This window comes from Euprymna scolopes, chromosome 1, assembly GCF_053919585.1.
Source record: "Euprymna scolopes isolate OS-2025 chromosome 1, ASM5391958v1, whole genome shotgun sequence".
Classification (NCBI taxonomy): Eukaryota; Metazoa; Mollusca; class Cephalopoda; order Sepiida; family Sepiolidae; genus Euprymna; species Euprymna scolopes.
In genome coordinates this window covers 72,049,426-72,071,185 of record NC_136482.1, presented here as the reverse complement: position 1 = coordinate 72,071,185, position 21,760 = coordinate 72,049,426, and the positions used below count along the sequence as shown (strand labels likewise).

At 33.6% G+C, this 21,760-nt stretch overlaps 1 protein-coding gene and 1 pseudogene across 3 annotated transcripts in view; one reads left to right on the top strand and one right to left on the bottom strand.

Moving 5' to 3' along the window:
• Positions 1-21,760, top strand: part of LOC145303602 (mitochondrial import inner membrane translocase subunit Tim17-A-like) — a 94,346-nt gene that overhangs the window by 9,628 nt on the left and 62,958 nt on the right. The gene's annotated exons all lie outside the window — the stretch shown is intronic.
• LOC145284580 (U2 spliceosomal RNA) lies at positions 8,321-8,454 on the bottom strand (annotated as a pseudogene).

The window sequence follows — 21,760 nt, the reverse complement described above, 5'->3', positions numbered from 1 at the left end:
TTACTTATTGCATGCCCCTCGTATATAGCGCGTTTATATTTACGTAATGTGCTTGTAATCGTCTAGTGCGTATCATGTCTCGGTTTGTATATGTAATGTTTTTTTTTTTCTTGTACCTATAAATGCATGTGTGCGTATTACGCATTTAACTACTGTTAACATTGAGACAAACGTACCCAGGGCAGTCCTTTACGAACAACAAATAAACATTTTTGTCTGCTTGGCACAAAAAAAACACATACGTTTTACATTGTGAGAAATAGTTCTCTCACTTGGTTGGTCTGTTCCTCTAAATCCTGTAACAAATATAATCTTTCAAAGGAATGCCAAATACCAAGTTATATATGTCCACTAATAATATAATTAATTATAGCTAAAATTCCTAACTTTGTTTTATGTAAAAATTCCAAAGTTATATAACTATTTTTAACCTAATATTTCATTATTCGAAATTTTTTGCCAAACTAAAATTTCTAATACATATTTTCACTGTCATTGTATTTTCTCAAATTCCAAACCTTATTGAAACATCTTGTTTCCATCAACATTGTTTTTCTATTGCGTTTTTAGCATTCAAACATCTAGATTTATTATAACTACAATCATGATAATAATCGTCTAGGTTACTTAGCAATGTCCTGGCAGTCCATAATAAAACACTCTTTCCTTCGACATTTTTCTAAAATGTTCATACATTTTATGTACTCCCCTTACCCTATTTTCCTTCGCAATGATCCCTAGATTTTCCGCACTCTGCCGGACTAAGAAAATGTCAGACCCCATCCTTATTATTTTTTTCTCTTCGGCCAGTCATTACCCACTGACTGCTCTCTTATATTATTTAGGCCGGATGTCCTTTCCAATCTTTTGGCATCTACTGGATGTAGGTTCTATTTCCTACAATCAGTGTCAACTGCTATCTTTCTCATGGTGTTACTGTTACTATTTCACGAATGGTGTATTTATTATTTATATTTATTATTACTAACGTTTACTGTTACGGGTCTGTATGTTCTTACCAGTGTTCTTACATATACGTGTGGACTGTGGGTGTGTGTGTTCTTGCGTATAAACGTGTATCCTTGCGTGCAGTTCACTGTTATGTGTGTGTGGGTGTGTGTTTGCTATTCTTCTAATGTCTTACGGTTTCTTCTTGCCTTGGGGAGTTTCCGAGACGTGTATGTGCAAACAATATAATACGAACGTACCTGGTTTGCCTTGGCCAGCGCATGACATCTTCTTGGTCGCTGGTCTTCCAATCTTGCTGGGGAGTGGTGCTGCAGACAGATTCATTAATGAACAACAGGATGGAATTGAAACTTCAATCTTTTTTATTCAAGGCAAGCTTAACATCTCGGAGCCCAGTCGTCGGGAGAGACCCAAAATCTCCCGTCTGCATTCCTCTGCTGCCCAAAACCAAACTCTCACGCTTTCATATGGTCGTCAACCGGAACGGCCACAATTCCGTGTCACCCCTTAATTTCCGGTACATTCTAATCTAGGTTGTTCAAGGTGACTTGGGTTTGACGCCTGTCAAACCCAACCTTTTCTGACCCTGGCTAACTCGCCATGGGAACCCAAAATATGTTTATATATCTTTCTATTTCTAAAACTACCTATATAGCAATTAAACTGGGATTCTCAATACTACATTACTAACAATTAGATCCCTTGTATTTCCTAGCTATTGATCCTAATCAATCACTTAGATCCTTCACTTTCATTACATTTGAGGATCAAATAGAAAACCCCCCCTTCTAGCTCTCCAGTGGTCAGACCCCTCGTGTAGACAGTTTACTCTATAATTCCCATTAGGACCATATCCTATTTTCTAAATTGTTACGTATTATCAGCCTCTTCTACTTTATTCCTCCCATTTTCTTTTCTTTTCTTGCTAGAATGATTCATAACATAATGCCTTCACTTACCATTATAACCGTCCACCTCTTACGCTATGTTGGGAGAGTGTTCCTCTGTATCCCCCAAAGTTGGGAACCACAACTTCCAGTGTAAAAAATAGATTACCATGCTTAAAACTGTCCCTATTTTTTCATTTCAAGTTAATCTTCACTCAAAATCGGAAAAAAGAATCCTTAAAAAACAAAAAAAAACTTTTTATATAGACTCATTGATTTTGAGCCTCACGAACCACTCTCAAACTAATAAAATAATTTACCGCCACATAACATGCCTCTTCTTACCCCTCTTAACTTTAAAATTATATGCTGACCATCAGTTTAACAAAATTAATTTTCTTCTCTACAATATTTTTTTTCTTAATTTGTCATGTGCAACTCTGAGAAACGACAATTGCATGTAAAGATAGCAAATGACATTTTACATGAATTACAGACGTTGTTAAATGCAATTAATGAAAAGACAAAAAAAAATGTCACAAAATTCATCTTTTCTATTAATGAGACATCACCTTTGTTTTTGTTTTTCTTTTTTCAATGAAACCAAGAAATTCAATAAACCCAACTAGAAAAAATCTTTTCAGAACATTTTTCTGTTTAAACAAAAGTGCATTTAACGCCTTGAAAAACACTAGCGCCTTTAGACATTATCAATTTCTACATGTATGATTGACATTTTAAGCAAAACAATCTCTACAGTTTTCTCTCAACAAAGTGATACAGTTACAATTTTGTTGGCAACAGAATTAATTTTCTTTTTGTTTTTGTGTTTGCCTGTGATTTAAAAATTTTTTTTTTTCGAAAGTAAATTTTAACAATTATTTGTAAATATGTTTTTTTTTCTTTTTCATCCTCTATTTCTTTTTATATGTATATTGTATTTTTGGACCCTTTATTTTCTTTTTTTCCTATGGATCTTGTGTGTGTGGTAGTCGAGGTTCGAATCCGTGTCAATGAGCACCAAATGACGTATATGTTATATAGCTAGTCTATATAATGTGTGTGTATATATTATTATTAATATGGCGTAAGTATATATTCATGTCTGCATGTTACCAAGCCGTATCGTCTAACGAATCATATTTCATAATTTTTGGAATTTATGTAATTTCACCTGTAAGTACGTAACGTTTTCACTTCAAATGCATTGGCTTTTGAAGTTCACCAAAATAAACACGCACCAGAATTTTGAAACTTGATTTTTCTTTTCAAATTGAATTAACAATTTGAAATTAATTGATTTTTATTTTTTAAGATTTTACAAATTGTGCATATTTGTATTTTCACACGCATAAATGACATCTGATAATTTTAGAAATGGAGATAAAACAAAACGTGTTTAATAAGATGTTGTTTACATAAAGAACTTCAACATTTAAAAGTGACTTTTATTAGCAAAAAGAAAGTTTATAGGGCAAAGTTGAATATTATGGTTCATTTTGGAGGAGCCACTAATTTCGAAAAGAACCTATTAAATAACATCAAAAGTAAATTCATAAAAAAATGAAAATACAGAAGTTATTGCATATGTCTTCTGTCTCTTGTAAACAATAAAATCAGCCAACGTGATATTCGATTAACAATACATCATGCTATTGAAGTCAAGGTTGTAATGAGGTAACTAATAAAATCAAGAGTCTTTCAGGGTACCAGTCACAAATCAAAGTGTATTGGTTCCATCTCTTTTGGTGTCTCCCAATGGTACTGAAGAGATGGGTAGTTTTAAATAATCCTGTCAATGATGGATACCTTCCCCAACACACATTAAACATATGTTAAATATGTGTGTAAACCAATTACTCCATGGATGATCCTAAAAGAAATCTAATCACCTTCATCACTAGCTTATCCCATCCACGGCATAATCACATTTGATACACTGATTCTCATCAGATCACTGATGTTAAGCAACGATGAGCCTAGTCAGTCCCAGATGGGTGACCATTTGGAACTTCCAGGTGCTGTATGTGCTCTCTGCATTGTTTCCAGTTTTCCTGGACTTCTCCTTGCCACTGGACTCCAGCAATGCCGATTCGGGAGCAATGTGCTTGAGGATTGCACAACCCTTGCCACACAATTACACATGCACATGTCCCTACAGGGGGTATCCTTTGCCTTTTGAGACTGAACAGAGGCTTATCCCATCCAAGGAGTCTGCATGTTCCATTTCTTACACAGATAATTGTAAAACGGTAAATGGCTTTAATGAACATTGGATAATTTGTTTTTTATTATTTTACATCTTAAAAATAATTTAAATGTTATATTAAATTATTTAAATGTTATATTAAATAATTTAAATGTTTACGTTTTTTTAAATACACTCTTCACTGAGGTATCGTTTTATATAATTTAATTTTATGAAAGGAATAAAATCTATCTTAAAACAAAACAAAGGGTCTGAAAATACAATATGCATATAAAAAGAAGTAGAGGACAAAAAATAGAAGAAAATCATCTTTACAAAGAATTGTTAAAATGTACTTTAGGAAAAAAAAAAAAAATTGGATAAGAGAAACCCAAAGAAACAAAAACAAAATAAATTCTTATATATTTCAGTTATCTTATGGGCCTAACCGATGATTGTCTTTAGTGACTCAAGATTGAATCGAAGGAAATTTTCAATGTGATACCTTTATTGAAACTTATTTGAATGTTTTAACTGTTAACATATTGATTTCTGTAATAAATATTAACTTATTTATAGAAGACTAGCAGGGAGACCCAACTTTATCTGAGATTGAATGATGATGAACAAATGTTCCCCACTCCCATACTTTTATTGTCAATGAAATCAGTGAAATCGACCTTTTTTTTTGTCAAATCGATCAATTGCCTGCTCTAGTTAGGAACTTATCCTCCCACCTGCAGTGTAAGAGGAGGAAGTTTCACATGCCTTCTCGCAGTGACTTAGTTCATAATACATTGTAGTTTACACTGCACTGTAGAGAATTTACTATTTTTATAAAATTATCTGTAAATAATGGCTTCACTTAAACTTGAAAATGGAAAAGTCAAGTATCACGATTCAATTGTGTCCTAAACATTTCTTTCGTACACACTCCTGTCTTAAAGAACCAACTGTTGATTTTATGAAATTCATAATTTATGAATTCAGTTGATTTTATAGGCTGGGTCTTTCTGCTTGTGTGGTAATAAAACTTCTTCAATGCACTTATGATGTTAGGTTGTATAAAGGTGTTAACTTAGGTAAAAATTGGAACTTCCTTCTTTAATCAGATTGTTTCAGGTATTGACACTTATCAGATGCAATCCAATACAAAATCTGTGTAAGAACACTTCTCGGCACATAAACTACTTACGTGTGAAATTTAAAAAAAAATTGGCCTAGCCGTTTCCGAGTCTATAGGGAACAAATACAGGCACACAAAGTAAGTTCCTTTTCTATTTAGATAGATACTGAAGATGTGGGCTGAATAAATAATTTTTCTTTTATTGTTTTGTTTTTAAAATACAAGTAAGCTGTTTCTTTCAAAACACATCTGGTGTTTGCTTGCTTCATGGTGAATTTCTGCTACTGTTATGGTAGTAATTTTTATCCTCTTGAAGTTTATTTTTTTGTATCTTCAACTCTTTAAAACTATGAAATTCTTGAGCAAAGAGAGAAATGTTGTCACAGTTACAAAACCAATAATAGTCTGATTGTTAAATTTAAAAAAAAAAAAAAAAAAAAAAAAAAAATTACAAACTCTCTTTTGTGTTTCATTTACTGCTAGGGTTAATTAAATATTTCCCAACATTTTTTGTACTAATTGATAATATTTTTGCTGACTGAATAAATTTTCTACTGCCTTAACATCTCCAATGTAAAAGTTTTCTAATATTATATGAATATGGCTCTATATTTTTTAATCTTAGTTAACCAATCTCATAATATGTCAGTATCAAATTTGGCATGAAACTTCATGGATTTACTCTGCAAATGTCTTTAGTCAATCATAATCATGAAGAGCATAATCAAACCAACGAAGATGTTTTATGAGGAGAGGTTGTTGTAGAGAAGATATTTTGCAGCGAGAATGAACAGCAGCATTTGTTCTCACTGCAACATATTCTCTCTACAACATATTCTCCTCACGAGACTTTTTCATTGGTTTGGTTACACTTTTTGTTGTCATCCAGATGACTTCATTCACAAAGCTATCGATTAAGCCCTTCCTCAGAGTTGGAAAAAAAATGATCTGGAGGTCAGCTGAAAACGTGGTTTGGGAAGATGAAACAGGATGCTGATCCAATCCTGAGGTTGTCTTTATGAAGTTTGTCACTGGAATTGAGATTGACTAACTCTCATATATCTTTTGCAATAGACCGTCACACCTGGTTAGCATTTGTTCGGAATGCAATAAATTCTCTGGATGAGTCTGGCCGAATTGTTCCAAAGTGAAAGCTGAAATGGGGCAACAGCAGTTTTGGTGTTGAGTTTAAGAAGATCGCCATTCAAGACAAGTTACCAGAAACAAAATATTAAAAACAATTCACAAATCGTCTAGATAAAACAGCGTTGCCCGGGTGTTTGTAGGTGTGTGTTGAGCAAAAAAAAAAAAAAAAAAAATGTTGTAGTAGGTAGGCAGGCTCGAACCCATGACACGGAGGGGGAAAAGAAAGTGGAGGTGTGTGTAAAAGTGTTGGTTGAGCAAGAAAAAAAAAAAAAAAAAAAGGCAAAGGAAAATTGTGAGTGCAAAAAAAAAAAAAAAAAAAGCAAAGGAAAATTGTGAGTACAAAAAAAAAATAAAAAAAAAAGCAAAGGAAAATTGTGAGTGCAAAAAAAAAAAAAAAAGCAAAGGAAAATTGTGAGTGCAAAAAAAAAAAAAAAGTAGTAGGCAGGCAGACTCAAACCCATACCGCGAAGGAGGAAAAGAAAGTGAAAAAAAAAATGTAACGTGTTAGCTGTTGCGCCCATCGCCAAACAGGAAGTGGCATAGGTTTAAATTAAGGCTAGACAACTGATAAGAGGCGATGACTTTAAAAAATATTGGTGAAAATAGTGACGCTTCTCTGTAGAAAAGTGCCCAGTTAAGGGAAAATGAATTAATGTTTTTGGCCAATTTTTTGATATTTGTCGTCCAAAGGGTCCGGCTCTAAAATGATACTGATTTCGTGAAAATTTGTCGCCTCTGTTGAAAGTTTTTGCAAGACATACAAACATATATACATACATACATACATATTTTTGATGTCATTGTTTTTAGATTCATTCATTACGACATCATCCATTGTACACAGGAATAAACAGTCATAGGATCCATAGAGCTGTAGTAGTATATAGCTGTATATAGATAAATGTAAATATTTTAACATGGCTGTCTTTTTATTCTGATAGTACATATTCTGAAAGAGTAATCTATATATATAAAAGGCAAAAATCGGTGTGTATGTATGTATGTATGTATGTATGTATGTATGTTTGTTTGTAACGCTAAAACTTTTGAAAGACGGAACCAGAGTTGACAAATTTGGTATCATATTGCACCTTGATCACCCGGATGACAAATATCGAAATTTCACGTCAAACGGACCAGTAGAAAGGGGTCAACTGATCGTTTTTCTCCTAGGGGGGCCCCCAAAAAAACCTGTCATTTTAACGTTATTCAATACGTGTCACGTGACGTGACGTCAGCTCAAACTTTTGACAGACACAACCAAAGTTGACAAATTATGTATCATATTGAACCTTGATCACCCGCATGACAAATATCGAAATTCCACACCAAACGGACCATTAAAAGGGGGTGAACTGATCATTTCTCTCCTAGGGGGGGCCCCCAAAAAAACCTGTCATTTTAATGTTAATATTACATAATCCAAAAACGCTTAGTCATGTCACGTGACGTGACGTCAACATCCAGTAATGGCGAACAAATGTAAACAAACACTTTGTTTTACCGATACTTTTGTAATTTCTCTTCTGCTTTGTTCTAGAGATTATTAAACTCCATGACAATGTCTCCAACGTATTTAACTGGTTAAAAATAGTATTTATACAAGAGTTTTAACGAAAAATATCAGGAAAAAATGTACAGGAATAAAAAAAAATTCAGCTTTCAAAATATTCGTCGATAAAAAAACCGATCTTTATATTTACGCTAGCCATTTTGTATATTACCACGTGACCTGCTATCTCTTAAACTGGAGGGGGGGGGGATCCACTTGAATCCAACAAAACCAGTAATTTTTTTTTTCTATTATATATACATCATTTTCTATAAAATTAAGTGTAGACTTTATAATTAAAACAAAAAATGTTATTCATACTAAAAAAAAAAAACGCTTAGTCATGTCACGTGACGTGACGTCAACATCCACTAATGGCGAACAATTGTACCTATTTACTATGCCTCCCCACGGGACAGAGTTAGACACCAGGGTCGTTTTTTAACGTGGAGAAAAGGTACAAAAATAAAAATTGTCTCAGTCGTGGAGGATTTCTCCTCCACCGAAAGAGAACAAGAAATAGAAGTGCAGCATCTGAAGAACAGATACTACACTTTGATCTTGACCAAAAGGCCAAGAATGCGAACAATTGTAAATAACAACTTTTTTCACAAAACCAACACCGTCTTTCTTTTTTTTCTCTCTCTTTCTCTCTCTCACCCACTTACTCTTCCCTCTCTCTCACCCTCTTTCTCTTGACGTCACACCACTGTTAAACTGTGGGGGGGGGGAACACATTCCCAGGCATTATCTCCTATAGATGCACATTTTATTAGAAATTCAGCTTTCAAAATATTAGACGATAATAAAAATATAAAACCAACACCCTCTTTCTCTTTTCTCTCTCTCTCACCAACTTACTCTTCTCTCTCTCTCACCCTCTTTCTCTTGACCTCCTACTACTGTTAAACTGTGTGTGTGTGGGGGGGGAAGAGGCAGCTTGAAAACCAACAAAAACAGTGCACAGTTTCCCAAGCATTTGGGGTGGGAAGGGGGGGAAGAAGCCGAGCGCACAGTTTCGTGTGAGAGAGAGAGAACAATTCTCAACCTATATACTCAACAAATTTTTTATCTACAGATTTGAAAGTTTGTATATAGGGTATTCAGACATATGGAAATATATCTAGCATAATCTATCTATTATATCTATAAAAGTGAAAATGTGTGTGTGTGTGAGGTAGCCAGAGAGAGAGAGAGAGAGAGAGAGAGAGAGAGAGAGACAACAATTCTCAACCTATATATTCAATACATTTTTTATCTACAGATTTGAAAATTTGTATATAGGGTATTCAGACATATGGAAATATATCTAGCATAATCTATCTATTATATCTATAAAAGTGAAAATGTGTGTGTGTGTGTGTGTGTGTGCGTAAGAGAGAGAGAGAACAATTCTCAACCTATATACTCAACGTATTTTTATCTACGGATTTTAAACTTTGTATATAGGGTATTCAGACATATAGAAATATATCTAGCATAATCTATACATTATATCTATAAAAGTGAGAATGTGAGTGTGTGAGAGAGAGAGAACAATTCTCAACCTATATATTCAACAAATTTTTTACCTACAGATTTGAAAATTTGTATATTGGGTATTCAGACATATGGAAATATATCTAGCATAATCGATCTATTATATCTATAAAAGTCAGAATGTTTGCGTGTGGTTGTGTGTGTAAGGTTGCGAGAGAGAGAGAGAGAACAATTCTCAACCTATCTATTCAATAAATTTGTTATCTACAGATTTGACCATTTGTATATAGGGTATTCAGACATATGGAAATATATCCAGCATAATCTATCTATTATATCCATAAAAGTGAGAATGTGTGCGTGAGAGAGAGAGAGAGAGAGAGAGAGAGAGTAAGTACAATTCTCACCCTATATATTCAACAAATTTTTTATCTACCGATTATAAAATTTGTATATAGGGTATTCAGACATATGGAAATATATCTAGCATAATCTATCTATTATATCTAGAAAAGTGAGAATGTGTGTGAAAGAGAGAGAGAGAAGAGAGAGAGAGAGAACAATTCTCAACCTATATATTCAACTAATTTTTATGTACAGATCTGAAAATTTGTATACAGGGTATTCAGACATATGGAAATATATCTAGCATAATCTATTATATCTATAAAAGGTAGAATGTGTGTGTGTGTGTGTGTGAGTGAGTGAGTGAGTGAGAGAGAGAGAGAGAACAATTCTCAACCTATATACTCAACAAATTTTGTATCTACAGATTTGAAAATTTGTATATAGGGTATTCAGACATAAGGAAATATATCTAGCATAATCTATCTATTATATCTATAAAAGTGAGAATGTGTGTGTGAGAGAGAGAGAGAGAACAATTCTCAACCTATATACTCAACAAATTTTTTATCTACAGATTTAAAAATTTGTATATAGGGTATTCAGACATATAGAAATATATCTAGCATAACCTATCTATTATATCTATAAAATGACCATGTGTGTGTGTGTGAGAGAGAGAGAGAGAGTCAGAGAGAGAGAGAGAACAATTTTCAGCTTGTGTGTGTGTGAGAAAGAGAGAGAGAGAAAGAGAGGAAGGAAAATTCTCACCCTATATATTCAACAAATTTTTTATCTACATATTAGAAAATTTGGATATAGGGTATTCAGACGTATGGAAATATATCTAGCATAATCTATCTATTATATCTATAAAAGTGAGAATGTGTGTGTGAGAGAGAGAGAAAGAGAGAGAGAGAGAACAATTCTCAACCTATATATTCAACTAATTTTTTATCTACAGATTTGAAAATGTGTATATTGGGTATTCAGACATATGTAAATATATCTGGCATAATCTATGTATTATATCTATAAAAGTGTGAATGTGAGTGATGGAAAGAGCAAAAAATTCTCAACCTATATAACCTATAAAAGTGAGAATATGTGTGAGAGAGAGAGAGAGAGAGAACAATTCTCAACCTATATATTCCACACATTTTTGGGCACAGATTTGGAAATTTGTATATAGGGTAGGCAGACATATAGAAATATATCTAGCATAATCTATCTATTATATCTATAAAAGTGAGAACTTGTGTGTGTGAGAGAGAGAGAGAACAATTCTTAACCTACATACTCAACAAATTTTTTACCTACAGTTTAGAAAATTTGTATATAGGGTATTCAGACATATGGAAATATATCTAGCATAATCTATCTATTATAACTACAAAAGTTAGAATGTGTGTGTGAGAGAGAGAGAGAGAACAATTCTAAACCTATATATTCAACAAATTTTTTATCTACAGATTTGAAACTTTGTATATAGGGTATTCAGACATATGGAAATATATCTAGCATAATCTATCTATTTTATCTATAAAAGTGAGAATGCGTGTGTGTGAGATAGCGAGAGAGAGAGAGAGAGAAAAAGAGAGAGATAAAAATTCTCAACCTATACATTCAACAAATTTTTTATCCACAGATTTGAACATTTGTATATAGGGTGTTCAGACATATAGAAATATATCTAGCATAATCTATCTATTATATGTATAAAAGTGAGAATGTGTGTGTGTGAGAGAGAGGACAATTGTCAACCTATGTATACAACAAATTTTTTATCTACAGATTTCAAAATTTGTATATTGGGCATTCAGACATATTTCAATATATCTGGCATAATCTGTCTATTATATCTATAAAAGTGAGAATGTGTGTGATAGAGAGAGAGAGAACAATTCTCAACCTATATACTCAACAAATTTTTTATCTACAGATTTGAAAATTTGTATATAGGGTATTCAGACATATGGAAATATATCTAGCATAATCTATTATATCTATAAAAGTGAGAATGTGTGTGTGTGTGTGTGAGAGAGAGAGAGAGAGAGAGAGAACAATTCTCAACCCATATACTCAACAAATTCTTTATCTACAGATTTTAAAATTTGTATATAGAGTATTCATACAAATAGAAATATATCTAGGATAATCTTTCTATTATATCTATAAAAGTGAGAATGTGTGTGTGTGTGAGCGAGAGAGAGAGAGAGAGACAGAGAGAACAGTTCTCAACCTATACATTCAACAAATTTTTATATATAGGGTATTCAGAAATATCGAAATATATCTAGCATAATCTATTATATCTTTAATAGTTAGAATGTGTGTGTGTGAGAGATAGAGAGAACAATTCTCAACCTATGCACTCTACAAATTTTTTATCTACAAATTAGAAAATTTGTATATAGGGTATTCACACATATGGAAATATATCTAGCATAATCTATCTATTATATCTATAAAAGTTAGAATGTGTGTGTGTGAGGTAGCGAGAGAGAGAGAGAGAGAGAGAGAGAGTAAGAACAATTTTCAACCTATATATTCAACAAATATTTGATCTACAGATTAGAAAATTTGTATAGAGGGTATTCAGACATATGGAAATATATCTAGCATAATCTATCTATTATATCTCTAAAATTGAGAATGTGTGTGTGAGAGAGAGAGAGAACAATTTTCAACCTATATACTCAACAAATTTTTTATCTACAGATTTGAAAATTTGTATATAGGGTATTCAGACATATGGAAATATATCTAGAGTAATCTATCTATTATATCTATAAAAGTGAGAATGCGTGTGTGTGTGAGAGAGAGCGACACAGAACAATTCTCAACCTATATATTCAACAAATTTTTTATGTACAGATCTGAAATATCACATTTGTATAGAAGTAGAAATCTGGATACCTACTCTGATACCTAATAAAAGAAAGGACACTCTTTAGGGCGGATTTTGATTATAACAAGTCACTAATTAGAAATTATAATAAACATTCAAATAATTTAAGAATTTTACCAAAATAAAATTGCATGGTAATCACCCAATTTCTGCCACAAAATTTTGATTGGCAGAACTCATAAACATAAAATATATATTTTCTAATTTCATCTTTTTTTTTCTTTTTACATAATCTGGTTTGATGTTTTCCCAAATATTCAAATCACTATATTTTGCTGCTTAATATCAAATACAGCAACTGAGTTATTTTTATGCATCAAACAATTACATTTTCTCATTCATCCAAACTAATCACTGAACATCAATTTCATATTTTCTTCACTAAAATATTACTGTGCTTGATGTCATCAAGTGGAGCGGATCATTTTTTTTTCATTTGTTCACACATTTTTCCAATTTATATATATTTTGTTAAAGATTCTTAGCCTATGTCATTGCATACCAATCTGTTTATTAAAAGTTAAGGTTCACTGTAAACACATATGTTACACCAAAATAAAAACGCTTCAGATAATGTCTTGATATTCAATTCAGTTTCTCACATGACATCTTATGAAGTTAGTAGAAATGTTACAGACTTTTGAATCTCAAACACTTTCAATACTGTGCACTGATATTTTCTTTTTTGCAATATAAGCACATTCATGATTTTTTTTACAAACGTTAAAAACTTTCACATTGTGTAGCAATATACTGAAACAATTATAAAAATATTTGTTTTTATTTTGAATGATGCAGGGCATCCGAAGAGAGATTTTTCTAACAAAATGAAAGTATAATTTTTAGCAATAGGTATCTAGGAAAAGGCCACTACATATGTTATAAGTTCCAAATTTCCACAACCTGGCAAATACTGGTACACGCTAGCAAATTTAGATTTGCAATTACAGAATATGATTCTAATTTTTTCCTTTGCTCTTTATTCTAACACTACACTAAGTTTACTGTGTTATTTCGCTACAGTTGATATTGTGTAGAACAATAAGAAAATCATAGTGAACAATGCATTCAACAAAATTTCACACACATTTCTAGATACCTATATCTAATAAGTTCAAAATAAAGGACACACTTAGGGAGGTATTTTGGTGGTCAAGTCACTAATAAGAGATTAGCTGGTTTCCCGGCATAGCCCAGGATGTAATAAAGATTGACTGAAATACATGTTCTAGCTGGTTTCTAGGCGTTGCCAGGGATGTAATATAGACACATTATGTTGTATATTACCTGTTCTCTTCTCCCTAAGGTAAAACAATTTCATATACATGCTGTAAATTACCTACGCTAGGGATAAAACATGAACAATACCAGTCCTAGGGTAGATAAAACAAATAATACATAGAGATGAAAGATTCCTCTCCCCGAAGAATACAACATATGTTCAATATCTGCTTTTGTTTTTTCATTGTTTATACGGTCCCGAGCAACGCCGGGTAGCCCTGCTAGTCTTCTTCTATATATATAAAAGGCAAAAATCGGTGTGTATGTATGTATGTATGTATGTTTGTTTGTAACGCTAAAACTTTTGACAGACACAACCAAAGTTGACAAATTAGGTAGCATATTGCACCTTGATCACCCGGATGACAAATATCGAAATTTCACGTCAAACGGACAACTAGAAGGGGGTTAACTGATCATTTTTCTCCCAGGGGGGCCCCCCAAAAAACCTGTCATTTTAACATTATTCATTAGCTGTCACGTGACGTGACGTCAGCTCAGTAAAATGTCGGCTACGCTGAGCCTCTGACGTACATTAAAGCTGCCTGCGAGGAGTATCATTGATACTATAACACAGTTAAATATTAGTTTAAGAGTCGAACCGTTATTACCAACGGATTTATCGCACTTCAAAAAGAAGAATCCCAAAATTACATAAAAATTGACGTAGGGAAAATGTTTTTATTTTTGCTTGAAGTTTTTTACCGGCGAAGAAAGATGACTATGCTCTTTGCTATAGTTTACCATGTAAACAAGGCTTTAGCCATTTTGTTTTTACCTCCTAACTCTGTTAAACTGGAAGGGGGAGGGGTGGCTATCAGTATAAGGCCGCTTAAATACACGAAAATTACTTTTATACGAGTTTGTTTTCTTATGAATGGAACCGCGTTTATAGGGGGGAGGGGGGAGGAGGCAATGTGCACAGTCTCCCAAGCATTACCTACTATAAAAAAAGATGCACATTTACCCTCTTCTCTCACCCTCTTTCTCTCTCTCTCTCTCTCTTTCTCTTCTCTCTCTCACTCTCTTTCTCTATCACCCTCTTCTCTCTCTCTCTTTCTCTTCTCTCTCTCATCCTCTTTCTCTCTCTCTCACCCTCTTCTCTCTCTCTACCTTTTTCTCTTCTCTCTCGCACCCTCTTCTCTCTCTCTCACCCGCTTCTCTCTCTCTACCTCTTTCTCTTCTCTCTCGCACCCTCTTCTCTCTCTCACCCGCTTCTCTCTCTCTACCTCTTTCTCTTATCTCTCTCTCTCTCTCAACCTCTTCTCTCTCTCTCTCTTACCCTCTTCTCTCTCTCACTCTCTGTGTACACCTTTTTCTCTTCTCTTCTCTCTCTCTCTGACCCTCTTTCTCTCTCTCTCACCCTCTTTTTCTGCTCTCTCTCACCCTTCTCTCTCTCTCTCTCTACCTCTTTCTCTTCTCTATCACCCTCTTTCCCTGCTCTCTCTCACCTTCATCTCTCTCTCTCTACCTATTTCTCTTCTCTCTCTCTCCCTCTGCTCTCTCTCACCCTCTTCTTTCTCCCTCACCCTCTTCTCTCTCTCTCTCACCCTCTTCTTTCTCCCTCACCCTCTTCTCTCTCTCTCTCTACCTCTTTCTCTTATCTCTCTCTTTCACTACCCCTCTCTCTCTCTGTCTTACCCTCTTCTCTCTCTCTCTACCTCTTTCTCTTATCTCTCTCTCACTACCTCTCTCTCTCTCACCCTCTTCTCTCTCTCACCCTCTTTCTCTCTTACCCTCTTCTCTCTCTACCTCTTTCACTTCTCTCACCCTCTTTCTCTCTCACCCTCTTTCTCTGCTCTCTCTCACCCTCTTCTCTGCTCTCTCTCACCCTCTTCTCTCTCTACCTCTTTCTCTTCTCTCTCTCTCACCCTCTTCTCTCTCTCTTACCTATTTTGTAATATATATATATAGATATATATATTGTACAAACTATTGTACAAACTATTACCACTTATCAAGGCCTATAGGCCACTCGAGGATGAAAGTTTAAAAGTGCACAGTAGTCAAATTCGGCAAAGATGACGGAACCGCTTTAAGAGGAGGATGAATTATTCAGTGACTCCAACCTATTTTGTTACATATATGTATGTATATATTTTTGTAAAAAATATATATTACTACTTATCAAGGCCCATAGGACACTCGAGGATTAGAGTTGAAAAGTGCACAGCAGTCAAATCTGGGAAAGAGGATGGAACCGCTTTAACGGGAGGATGAGTTATTCAGCGACTCCAACCTATTTTGGTATATATATATTTATATCTATATTTATTTTTAAATATATATTACCACTTATCAAGGCCCATAGGCCACACGAGGATGAGAGTTTAAAAGTGCACAGTAGTCAAATTCGGCAAAGATGATGGAACCGCTTTAAGAGGAGGATGAATTATTCAGTGACTCCAACCTATTTTGTTATATATATGTATGTATATATTTTTGTAAAAAATATATATTACTACTTATCAAGGCCCATAGGACACTCGAGGATTAGAGTTGAAAAGTGCACAGTAGTCAAATTCGGGAAAGAGGATGGAACCGCTTTCACGGGAGGATGAGTTATTCAGCGACTCCAACCTGTTTTTTTATATATATATTTATATCTATATTTATTAAAAAATATATATTACCACTTATCAAGGACAATAGGCCACTCGAGGATGAGAGTTGAATAGTGCACTGTATAAAAAATACGGTAAAGAGGATGGAACCGCTTTAACGGGAGGATGAGTTATTCAGCAACTCCAACCTATTTTTTTATATATATATATATATATACTTTTATTAAAAAATATATATTACCACTTATCAAGGACAATAGGCCACTCGAGGATGAGAGTTGAAAAGTGCATAGTAGTAAAATTCGGGAAAGAGGATGGAACCGCTTTAACGGGAGGATGAGTTATTCAGCGACTCCAACCTATTTTTTATATATATATATATATATATATATATATATATTTATAACAAAAATATATTACCACTTATCAAGGCCCATAGGCTACTCGAGGATAAGAGTTGAAAAGTGCACATTAGTCAAATTCGGGAAAGAGGATGGAACCGCTTTAACGGGAGGATGAGTGATTCAGCGACTCCAACCTATTTTGTTATATATATATATATATATATATATATATATATATTTTGTACAAACTATATATTACCACTTATCAAGGCCCATAGGCCACACGAGGATGAGAGTTTAAAAGTGCACAGTAGTCAAATTTGGGAAAGAGGATTTAATCGCTTTAATAGAAGGATGAATTATTCAGCGACTCACACCTGTTTTGGTATATATATATATATATTTATAAAAAAATATGTATTACCACTTATCAAGGCCCATAGGCCACTCGAGGATGAGAGTTAAAAAGTCCACAGTAGTCAAATTTGGGAAAGAGGATGGAACCGCTTTAACAGGAGGATGAGTTATTCAGCAACTCCAACCTATTTTGTTATATATATATATATATATATATATATATATATTTTTCATAAAATATGTATTACCACTTATCAAGGCCCATAGTCCACTCGAGGACGAGAGTTGAAAAGTGCACAGTAGTCAAATTGGGGAAAGAGGATGGAACCGCTTTAACGGGAGGATGAGTTATTCAGCGACTCCAACCTTTTTTTTTATTTTGTAAAAAATATATATGACCACTTATCAAGGCCCAGAGGCCACTCGAGGATAAGAGTTGAAAAGTGCACAGTAGTCAAATTTGGGAAATTTGTTATATATCTATTTTTTTGTTACTTAGGCATTTCCACTTATCAAGGCCCAGATACATCTCGAGGATAAGAGTTAAATGTGCACAGTAGTCAATTGGACAATAAGGCCCAGAGGCCACCCGAGGATAAGGGTTGAAAATGGCAGTAGTTAATTGGACAACATAGTAATCGTTAGTAATGGAAAGTCGGGAAATTTGTTATATATATATTTATATTTTGTTTAGATAGGCATTACCACTTATCAAGGCCCAGAGGCCACTAGAGGATAAGTGTTGAAAAGTGCAGTAGTCAATTGGACAAAATATAGTAATTGTTAGTAATGGAAATTCAGTAAATTTGTTATATATATATTAATATTTTGTTAAATACGCATTACCACTTATCAAAGCCCACAGGCCACTCGAGGATAAGGATTGAAAAGTGCACCGTAGTAGTCGGTTGTAATGGAAATGCGGGATATTTGTAATATACCTATTTTTTGTTACTTAGGCACAACCACTTATTAAGGCCCAGAGGCCACTCGATGGTATTACCACTTATCAAGGCCCAGAGGCCACTCGAGGATAAGCGTTTAAAAGTGCAGTAGTCAATTGGACAATATAGTAATCGTTAGTAATGGAAATTCAGTAAATTTGTTATATATATGTATATTTTGTTACATACGCATTACCATTTATCAAGGCCCAGAGGCCACTCGAGGATAAGGATTGAAAAGTGCACAGTAGTCAATTGGACAATATAGTAATCGTTAGTAATGGAAATTCAGTAAATTTGTTATATACCTATTTTTTGTTACTTGGTCATTTCCACTTATCAAGGCCCAGAGGCCACTCGAGCATAAGAGTTAAAAAGTCCACAGTAGTCAATTGGACAATAAGGCCCAGAGGCCACCCGAGGATAAGGGTTAAAAAGTGCAGTAGTCCATTGGTCAATATAGTAATCGTTAGTAATTACTACTTCTCAAGGCCCAGAGGCCACTCGAGGATAAGGGTTGAAAAGCGCAGTAGTCAATTGGACAATACAGTAATCGTTAGTAATGGAAATTCAGTAAATTTGTTATATATATATATATTTATATTTTGCTAAATACGCATTACTACTTATCAAGGCCCAGACGCCACTCGAGGATAAGGGTTGAAAATATTCAACAAATTTTTTATCTACAGATTAGAAAATTTGTATATAGGGTATTCAGACATATGGAATATATCTAGCATAATCTATCTATTATATCTATAAAAGTCAGAATGTTTGTGTGTGTGGGTGTGTGTGAGGTAGAGAGAGAGAGAGAGAACAATTCTTAACCTATATATTCAACAAATTTTTTATCTACAGATTTTAAATTTGTTATAAAGGGTATTCATACATATGGAAATATATCTAGCATAATCTATCTATTATATCTACAAAAGTGAAAATGTGTGTGTCTGTGAGAGAGAGAGCAATTCTCAACCTATATAATCAACAAATTTTTTATCTACAGATTAGATAATTTGTATATAGGGTATTCAGACATATGGAAATATATCTAGCATAATCTATCTATTATGTCTATAAAAGTGAGAATATGTCTGTGTGTGAGAGAGAGAGAGTAAGAACAATTCTCACCCTTTATATTCAACAAATTTTTATCTACAGATTAGAAAATTTTTATATAGTGTATTCAGACATATGGAAATATATCTAGCATAATCTATCTATTATATCTATAAAAGTGAGCATGCGTGAGAGGAGAGAGAGAGAGAGAGAACAATTCTCAACCTATATACTCAACAAATTTTTTATCTACAGATTTGAAAATTTGTATATAGATTATTCAGACACATGGAAATATATCTAGCATAATTTATCTATTATATCTATAAAAGTGAGAATGTGTGGGTGTGTGAGAGAGAGAATGAGAGAGAACAATTCTCAGCTTATATATGCAACAAATTGTTTATCTACAGATCCGAAATATCACATTTGTATAGAAGTAGAAATCTGGATACCTATTCTGATACCTAATAAAAGAAAGGACACTCTTGGGGGCGGATTTTGATGATAACAAGTCACTAATAAGAAATTATAATAAACATTGAAATAATTTAAGAATTTTATCAAAATAAAATTGCATGGTAATCACCCAATTTCTGCCACAAAATTTTGATTGGCAAAACTCATAAACAGAAAATATATATTTTCTAATTTCATCTTTTTTTTTATATAATCTGATTTGATGTTTTCCTTAATATTCAAATCACTATATTTTGCTGCTTAATATCAAATACAGCAAATGAGTTATTTTTTATGCATCAAACAATTACATTTTCTCATTCATCCAAACTAATCACTGAACATCAATTTCATATTTTCTTCACTAAAATATTACTGTGCTTGATGTCATCAAGTGGAGCGGATCATTTTTTTTTCATTTGTTCACACATTTTTCCAATTTATATATATTTTGTCTAAGATTCTTAGCCTATGTCATTGCATACCAAGCTGTTTATTAAAAGTTACGGTTCACTGTAAACACATACGTTACACCAAAATAAAAACGCTTCAGATAATGTCTTGATATTCAATTAAGTTTCTCACATGACATCTTATGAAGTTAGTAGAAATGTTACAGACTTTTGAATCTCAAACACTTTCAATACTGTGCACTGATATTTTCTTTTTTGGAATATAAGCACATTCATGATTTTTTTTTACAAACGTCAACAAATTTCACAATGTGTAGCAATGTACTGAAACAATTATAAAAATATTTGTTTTTATTTTGGATGATGCAGGGCATCCGAAGAGAGATTTTTCTAACAAAATGAAAGTATAATTTTTAGCAATAGGTATCTAGGAAAAGGCCACTACATACGTTATAAATTCCAAATTTCCACAACCTGGCAAATACTGGTACACGCTAGCAAATTTAGATTTGCAATTACAGAATATGATTCTAATTTTTTCCTTTGCTCTTTATTCTAACACTACACTAAGTTTACTGTTTTATTTCGCTACAGTTGATATTGTGTAGAACAATAAGAAAATCATAGTGAACAATGCATTCAACAAAATTTCACACACATTTCTAGATACCTATATCTAATAAGTTCAAAAGAAAGGACACACTTAGGGAGGTATTTTGGTGGTCAAGTCACTAAATAGAGATTAGCTGGTTTCCCGGCATAGCCCAGGATGTAATAAAGATTGACTGAAATACATGTTCTAGCTGGTTTCTAGGCGTTGCCAGGGATGTAATATAGACACATTATGTTGTATATTACCTGTTCTCTTCTCCCTAAGGTAAAACAATTTCATATACATGCTGTAAATTACCTATGCTAGGGATAAAACATGAACAATACCAGTCCGGGGGTAGATAAAACAAATAATACATAGAGATGAAAGATTCGTCTCCCCTAAGAATAAAACATATGTTCAATATCTGCTTTTGTTTTTTCATTGTTTATACGGTCCCGAGCAACGCCGGGTAGCCCTGCTAGTCTTCTATATATATAAAAGGCAAAAATCGGTGTGTATGTATGTATGTATGTATGTTTGTTTGTAACGCTAAAACTTTTGACAGACACAACCAAAGTTGACAAATTAGGTAGCATATTGCACCTTGATCACCCGGATGACAAATATCGAAATTTCACGTCAAACGGACAACTAGAAGGGGGTTAACTGATCATTTTTCTCCCAGGGGGGCCCCCCAAAAAACCTGTCATTTTAACATTATTCATTAGCTGTCACGTGACGTGACGTCAGCTCAGTAAAATGTCGGCTACGCTGAGCCTCTGACGTACATTAAAGCTGCCTGCGAGGAGTATCATTGATACTATAACACAGTTAAATATTAGTTTAAGAGTCGAACCGTTATTACCAACGGATTTATCGCACTTCAAAAAGAAGAATCCCAAAATTACATAAAAATTGACGTAGGGAAAATGTTTTTATTTTTGCTTGAAGTTTTTTACCGGCGAAGAAAGATGACTATGCTCTTTGCTATAGTTTACCATGTAAACAAGGCTTTAGCCATTTTGTTTTTACCTCCTAACTCTGTTAAACTGGAAGGGGGAGGGGTGGCTATCAGTATAAGGCCGCTTAAATACACGAAAATTACTTTTATACGAGTTTGTTTTCTTATGAATGGAAC